Source organism: Equus asinus, chromosome 12, assembly GCF_041296235.1.
Source record: "Equus asinus isolate D_3611 breed Donkey chromosome 12, EquAss-T2T_v2, whole genome shotgun sequence".
Taxonomy (NCBI): domain Eukaryota; kingdom Metazoa; phylum Chordata; class Mammalia; order Perissodactyla; family Equidae; genus Equus; species Equus asinus.
In genome coordinates, this window is record NC_091801.1 from 8,882,160 (window position 1) to 8,890,673 (window position 8,514).

Below are 8,514 nucleotides of genomic sequence, written 5' to 3' on the forward strand. Positions count from 1 at the left end.
ATATAAACTAATTGAAATAATTGAAATATAAATAATTGAAATAAAAATAAAATTGAATAGGGGAACACATGAATGAATAAATTTGACTAGAGTTGGGTAAATAGTGTGAGAGTAAGGTTTTAAGAAGCAACGGCAGGAATAAAGTCAGTTATGAACTTCACTAAAAGATGTCATTGATATTTGGCAATTATTGTGATAAATAATAGCAGGATGATAATAGAAATTACCGTCACACAGTTTTATGGATGAAGACTCTGATGTGTAGAAAGCTAAAATACTTTGTTTAAGGTCACATCATAACGAAGTGGCTAACCCTGGATTGGACCACAGGAGACTCCCCTTTCCCCATTACCTTATATTGCTTCTAAACAAAATTTTCAGAGATATAAACGGTGAATGGAAGATGAGGTGGACAAAAGATTTGTAGAGTACTGTCAAAATATTGCCATGAAAAGAAAAGAGGACTAATGCGATGATAGCCAGGAAAAGACACAGTCAAAGATAATTATTTTAAACAAAAGAAGAGAGTCTAATATGTATATTAGCGAAAGTGGGAGAAGAGCAGAAACAAAATTATTAGGCAAGGAGTTTGATATTAAAAATTGGGAATTAATCATTGATGGAGTAAAATCTAGAATGGATGTAAGAATAAAGACATAAAGGCATAGCTAGAATTTTAAAGTGGATAATAAAGAGAATAAGGAAAAGGTGAGATGGACATAGATACGTGGAGGGGGATATATAAGGTTAATCACCCTTGATAGTCTTAGTTTTCTCAATAAAATCTGAAGCAAAAACATAGTTGTTTATTTCTTAATTTTCTGACATTTTTGACCTTGAATAAAAAATTATTGGCATATTCTTATGTGATTTTTATTGATTTTAATATTAGAAAGTCTTCTATTCCAAGAGTAGATATTCTTTCCCTGCTTTCCCATTTCTTTTAAAAATGTTTACTAGGATTTTATATTTGACTCTACGGTTCCATCTTTAGATAATGTAGCATATGGAATGAAGAGAGGATTAAGCTGACTTTCCCCTATGTAACTATCCCTTTTTTTCCTCAACCATTTTGGCTATAATTATTTTATTACTCATTAATTCATGGTGCCTACTTTATCATAATTTAAATATTTGTATGTATTAGCAACAATTTATAGGACATGCATTTTTTTCTACATTTAGTGAAAAATATTTAAAGACTAGAAAGTAAAGAATAGTACAAAGGGCCAGCCCTGGTGGGCTAGTGGTTAAGTTTGGCATGCTCCACTTTGGTGGCCTGGGTTCAGTTCCCTGTGTGGGCCTATGCTACTCATCTGTGAGTGGCCATGCTGCAGGGTCAGCTCATGTACAGAAAGAGGAATATTGGCAAGAGATGTTAGCTCAAGGCAAATCTTCCTCAGCGGAAAAAAAAAAAAAGAGAGAGAGAGAGAAAAGAGAAGAAAAGAAAAGAGAATAGTACCGGAAAAATCCTTGTGTTTATTACCTACCTTGGCAAATCTTAATATATTAGGACTCCTCCAGGTCTCATTCTTCATTCTCTTCTCCAGTGATGACCCATTCCAGTTACTACTGTTGAGTAACAAACCAGCCTAAACACAGCAGTATAAATAACAACCATCTTATTGTGTTTATGGATTCTGTGTATCAGAAATCAGGAAGGGCTCAGTGGGGATGCCTTGTCTCTGTTCCAGGATGTCTGGAACCTCAGCTGGAAAGGGCTCAAAGCCTGAGGGTGACTTGGCGGCTGAAGGCTGGAATCATTTGAAAGCTTGTGCACTCATATGTCTGGCGGTTGATGCTGGCTGTCAGCTGAGATCTTGGGTGAGGCTCTGTGGTACCCGATGTCTCTCCAAGTAGCTGTTTGGGCTTCTTTACAGCACGGTGACTGGGTTGCAACAGCGAGTATCCTCAAAGCACGAGGTAGAAATGCATGACATTTGTATAAGCTAGCCTCAGAAGTCATATCGTGTCACTTCTCCTGTGCTCTGTTAGTCGAGAAAGTCACAAAGGACCATCTGGGTTCATGGATCTGTGGGTTCATAGACCCAAGCAATACTCAATAAGAAAAGTGATAGGGTCACATGGTAAGAACATGTGCAATGGGAGATATCACTATGATCATTATTGGAACTTACAATTCACCACAATATTACTACTTCGAATTTGATATTGAACATTTCCATGTATTTACATTTTTTTACTATATATACATAAAGAAATGAACTATAATACCATTTTGCGTGTTTTAAAACTTTATGTAAGAAAATATGTATTTATATATATTTTTGAGCTATTTGTGGTGGTTTTTTAAAATGTTTTTAAGCTTGCTCCAGATTAATATATGTAGCTCTATTTCTTTCATTTTAACTTCAGCATGATATCCTTTTGTGTAAATATACCACAATTTATTCTTGCTCCAGTTGATGAATATTTAGCTATAGCGATATTGGATACCATATATTTTATTATATATTGCCAAATTGATCTCCCAAAGTTGTGCTACTCTGCATTCCTAACAATGCATGTGAGAATTAGGTTATTTTTTGTTTGAAAGTAACAAAAATTGGTTACAGAAAACACAGGCAGAAAAGAACTTATTAGAAAATGACTAAGTAAATCATAAAGTAGAAGGAAAAACCAAATAAGCAACACTTATGAAGGACCCAAACTAGGGTTTTGTATGTTACAACCAGGAATTAATGGTTGTCTTTTTTCCTTTATAATCCTCTTACGGTGGCAATATATAACATAAAATTTGTCATTTTAACCATGTTAAAGTGTACAATCCAATGGCATTCACAATGTTTTGCAACCATCACTGCTGTCTAGTTTCAGAACATCATCCCCAAAGGAAACCCCTACCCATTAAGCAGTTACTCTCCATACCTCCCCCCTCAGCCAGCTCTGCCAACCGCTAATTTGCTTTCTGCTTATGGATTGGCTTGTTCTGTATATTTCATATAAATGGAATAATGCAATATGTAGTCTTTCGTGTCTTTCTTCTTTCACTTAGCATAATGTTTTCAAGGTTCATCAATGTTTCAGTATGTATCACTGTTTTGTTCTTTGTTATGACTGAATACCATTCTATTTTCTGGAGATGCCACATTTTATTTATTCGTTCATCAGCTGAGGGACATTTAAGTTGTTACTATGGTTTTCTTCTTAAAGTCCTGCCATTAGAACACACAACATCACTTACTACCCAACACCACACATTTACTCACAGTTCATCTTCTTGGGAGAGTCGGTCTCGCTGGCCTTGCTCAGGTGGTGTGTACAGCTCTTTCACTGGAGAGCAAGTGAGGTCTTTTGAGTGGCAACCTTATGAGACTTACAGGAAGTCAAATGGTGGATATCTGTTGTAATTCCTGAAAAAAGTACAAAGCAAAATGAATTGAAAACTGATGTTCATTTTGGGTCCCTTGGACATTTTGTCTAGCAGAATTCCCTCCAGTTTTCTACCATGTAGATGTATTCTTTGATGATGGTCGTTTGCTCACTATGTCCTCTGTGGCTTATTTCAGGGAGATTTTGAGTGTGGGGGTCAGCGCTGGCAGAGTTCACCTTATTATGTGTTCAAAAGTCATGATCGAAAAAGAAAAAAGTCATGATCTAATTATTTTACAAATAACAGTGATTATATGAAAATTTGCGTCTGTTTAGAAAAGAGTCAGAGGCAAAATGAGCCTACAAACCAATTGAGGGTTAAAAATCCTCTTCTGGAAACAAGAATGCAGACAGCCAACGTCAAAGCTGTGAAGAATCAGGTGTCAATTATTGACCACTGTTGTGGTTACTGTGAGGCAAAACGGCTGTGGGACTTCAAGGTGGGGGTGGGGTCGTAGAATTTGGCTGTGTGTAAGGAAGGAAGATGTTTAATAATTGGAGCTGACCAACAAAAGGATGAGCTGGCCGCTATAGGAAATGTTCGATGAGGGCAGATGAAGATCGGTCACAGTGATGCAGGTTCTTTGATTTGGAGGGAGTCATTATCTCTCAGATTCTTACCAGCTCGATAATTCTAGGATTTCAGATGAAGGTTGGTTACGGTTTCCTCACCTATTTATTGGTCTTTTTAAGTGGCACATGCTTCAAATTTCATCTAGAAAAACATCGTACAAATCCATAGGATCAAAGGTGTCAGCTCATGTTTGGCTTAGGTATTTAGTGCTAACTAGATGAAAATTTGTAATTCTCTCTCTTTTCTAGACTACTGATAAAATGAATTTTTATTTTTTGTAAATTTTCAAAATCAGACTTATCAAAAACTATTATAAAATATGTTAAATATGTGTTAAATCTTTTTCAACTAAAATGCACTGTGTTTTAGGAGCTTACAAGAGAAATATCATAGATAGTTGGTGTGTTTGTGGAGCACCTCTCATGTGCAGGCACAGCCATAAGCATGTGGTCTGTGCCTTTACACTCCTCACTGGAGAGTTTCCATATAAATGAGCAGCCACCATACTGCCTGGGAGTCTCAGGAGGGATGAATTAACTGTACAGAGAAGAGTTCCCAAGGAAAATGGGAATTTAAATGGGTGTGGGAGAATGAGAAGTTATCCAGAAGAACTAGAACAGATAGGGTCATTCCAGGTAGAAGGAACAACATGTTGAAAATAATTAATATGGCACGTTTTGAGGGTTGTATGTAATTTGAAAGTGTTGGAGTAAAAATGTGAAAGGGAAACAGTGGGAGATGAAGCTGATAGGGTCTGTGTCATGAAGAGCTTTGTTTGTCATATTAATAAGGTTAAACTTTGTTTTCTAAGGCAATGGGGAGCCAGTGGATTATTTATATAATGGATTAGTCCTACCACGGTTGTAACAATCAAGAACCAGAAGGTTGGGAAGTTAGGTAACAATGAGGAAGCTCTGTGAAAAAGCGTGGATACTGTTCAGAACAAGGAAAGGATGGTGACTAAAAGAAGAGGAAGGCAGATCCCTAACTGCCATATACTGAGGTCAGGGAATATAATTTGCCTATTATAACGTTAACTGCCATGCCTAATGTCAAAATAGAGCACAACGTACTTCCTTAGTTATCCTCAGGTTGAGTTACAATTTAGCCATTGAAAGGGGAAGTATGACATATAGGCCAATATAATAAAGAATGAATATTATATAGAGTGCCCATATTAGAGATTTTTCATGTGAAAAACAACAGATAATTCATTCATTGCTATGAAAATGGTAGCAAACAATTTGGTTATGGTTTCTGTTTCATACATTCATAGTCTAGAGGGTCAACTTACTATTTTTTCAATTTATATTTTCTGACAGATCACTACCAAAATCTTAGAATCTTTATATTTAAGTTTAAACTTCATAGGTTTTATGCAAAAAGTCCTAAAAAAAGTATAGTAGGAAATTGAAATTAACCATATTTAGGAGGTATGTTTATACGTCTGTATATGTGTTTTACAATGCATTATATGAAGTATTGATCTATCAAAAGATGATAGTCAAAACCAGTGATTATTTTGATGGTAGAAATAAAATAGAATACTTAATAAAATTAGTTCCTAGATTATAGAAATAATGCAACTTGAAATATGGTTCTGTTTCCTTAGGCAAAAAATTTGCTGAATTTAGTAATTAAAAACCTTCAAAATTATAGAATGAGTGACCAGCCTGGTGGTGTAGTGGTTAGGTTCAGGCACTCTGCTTCGGTGGCCCAGGGTTCACAGGTTCAGATCCCAAGCACAGACCTACACACTGCTCATCAAGCCGTGCTGTGGCAGCCTCCGACATACAAAATAAAGGAAGATTGGCACAGATGTTAGCTCAGGACCAATTTTCCTCACCAAAAAGCCCCACAAACCCCTCCCCCCCCAAAAACAATTATAGGATTATTATTAGCGTGACAAAAAGTTCTTGAATTATGTCATTTAAAGATGCGTTCAATAGAAATAAACTAGCCTTAGAGCTGTGATTTTGCTTTTGACTGCCCCCACTTTACCAAAAATGAAAACTCTCCATGCTGTGAACCATTTGAACTTTTGCTTTCATCACAGCTGGGAGACGTGTTTTCATTACTAGCAGCAGGGAATAAAACAGAAAACTAATTTAGCTGAAAATTATTTTCACAGTATCACCATTTTAAGCAGAGAGAAAGAATAGTTTCTCTTTCAAAAGGAGAAATTAATAAATTATACACAATTCTTAATTACAGCCTGTCAAGGAAATAAAAAAATACTTGTGTGTCATTTTTCATGATAAAAGAAGGTCTCTTGATTTGGAAAAACCAACCATGGGTTGTTTTAAAACAATAACGCCAAACGCAAAAGGGAAATATGTGAACTAGGGAGGTGTATACGAGGCATTTATAGCCTTTTAGGTTTTGCTCTTTTCCTTCCAACAAATACCCAACACCACTTTTCTTTCTACTTACCTGGAGTTCTGTGCTAGTCCTGGGTTAGTCTGACCTGGACCCTTTCCTCCCAGTTCCACCTCTGTGGTTGGGGAGGCTGACTCATGCAGGCTGCATAGCTCTTGCTCCCTTATGGAGGAGTTTTGGCACATTTGCACAGTGAGAGTCTCTGGCCAGAAATTGCAAGGCAGCAGCAGGGGAGGAGAAGGGGAGCTGCAGCCTCAGTAGTACCATTTATGTCTGGAGCCCACATGGCTCCAACTCCTTCTGGATAGGAGAGATGTGGTGGCACCTTCTACCAGGTGACACCTTCTCTCACAGTCTCACCCTTTTGTCTCTTCTAGCTAGGGATTAATGGGGGCTCGCTGCTGTTGACAATCTCTGAGTTTCTTCACTCTTCCCTTTATAACCTGTGTAACTAATTTTATGCATTACTTTCTGTTATAAATAACTGAACTCTTTTCTTAGATCCCAAGCAGATATCCACATACTCATTTCTCTCCTAAATTTCTTTCCCTTCCCCCAAACTATGTAATGAAGTAAAAGCAAGAGACGATGTCGTTGGAATGGAAAGAAACCATCTCAGCATGTGAGATGAATAGAATTATAATGAAATGGCATTTAAATATTTGAACGTTGTACAGCGTCTGGCATAGGAAGAGTCTCGTCCTGCCGGAAGGAGGTTAGAGGTGATCACAGAGCTCCTTTTCATCGAGAATGACATGGCTCCTGAGCTTTCTCCTTCAGACTGGGGGCCTTTGAGAATTTTATCAGGGCAGAAACCATATCTTTTTTGGTAACTCTTGCCAGTGAAAGGGGCCTTTGATGCTATTATTTTGGAGGGAGATTTAACTTCCTGTCATCCCTGGGATAATGTTAAAGATACTGATCCATCTTGAGCAGCGTTACAGGGGCCAAATGAGGGCAACATATGCCCAAAGCCAAGCCGGGATTAACACCGCGATTCTACTGAAAGAACGCTGGAGGCTGGGTCACAAAAGGGGATCACCACTGACTTTAAGCGAGAAGAAATTATCACTATTTCCACAGATAAGGTCTGTCTCTGAGACAAGAGAAAGAAAAGAAAGCAATTCAAGCTGCTTTTATTATCACTGAAGTTGATGATGGTGTTTGTATTTTTGATAATTCTGAAAATAAGGAAATACTGCATAGAGGTGCTAGGATTGAACAAGATAGCAAGGGGACACTCTGAGAACAAAGGCAGGGAAAAGCTAGTTCAGGATTTTTATTTTTTCCCCTGTCTGTGGCTTTTCCAGTAAATAAGAAAAGCTGAAGTAAGCAAGACATTACGCAGAGTGAAACTTCCCATCCCTTAGAGAGAGAGTCCATTCTTTACAGATGAAATTTGTGGAGTCTTCGGTTTCTAAATACCGTGAAGGAGAAACGAGGGAGAAGTGAATGGAATATTGAGGACCAATGGGAAGAAATCAGATTTAGGCATCATCAGGCATCATTTAGGGACCATATTTTCATCACATGAGAAAACTAATAATTCAGACAAGAAATTAATTGACTGAGAAAGTAGATGAATAATGAACATTTTGTAACTCTGTTGATGTACTCGTAAAATCAGGCTAAAAATGGACCTCATATAAGCTTAAGGATAATAATATGGATATAACACAAATAGCAGAACAAGGCATATTGGTTGACACCTCTAATAAAACATCTTTTTGTAATTTTTTAGGTGTACTTTGTGGATGGGTTCAAATACTGAATTGCCTGATAGTAATCTGTACTATGATTTTTATCTCGGCATGAAGTCCTTCGATGTTCGTTAGCTGTTCTTTCTAATGCATTGCTTTGTCATATTCTTTCTACTGTCATTTTTTCCATTTCTAAAACAGTATATTCTCTTCTTGTGATTTCATAACATTGTGTTTTGAGACCTATGAGGTACCTTATCACACTACCTTGTATGCTACCCGGTGACACCATGGAGTAAAAAAATAAATAAAGCTAAGATGTTTCTATGATTGGTTTAAAATATAAACTCTTTAGGTCATGGCTATTTAATTTCAAAACATGAATATTTTATTGATTCCAAATTCACAAAACTGTAATTTCACAGTTACTTAAAAATTTAAGGCACATTTTATTCCCCTCAATGAACT

General features: G+C 36.9%; 1 long non-coding RNA gene across 2 annotated transcripts in view; it reads right to left on the minus strand.

The window, feature by feature from the left end:
* The window catches only part of LOC123283753 (uncharacterized), a 47,245-nt gene extending 40,709 nt beyond the window's left edge, over window positions 1-6,536 (minus strand). For both annotated transcript variants that reach the window (XR_011493105.1, XR_006524411.2), the window contains exons 1-3: window positions 6,401-6,536; window positions 3,231-3,374; window positions 1,491-2,032 (exon numbers count right to left, since the gene is read on the minus strand). This is a non-coding gene — a long non-coding RNA (uncharacterized lncRNA). The remainder of the gene's footprint in view (window positions 1-1,490; window positions 2,033-3,230; window positions 3,375-6,400) is intronic.
* Between the last annotated feature and the right edge of the window lie 1,978 nt (window positions 6,537-8,514).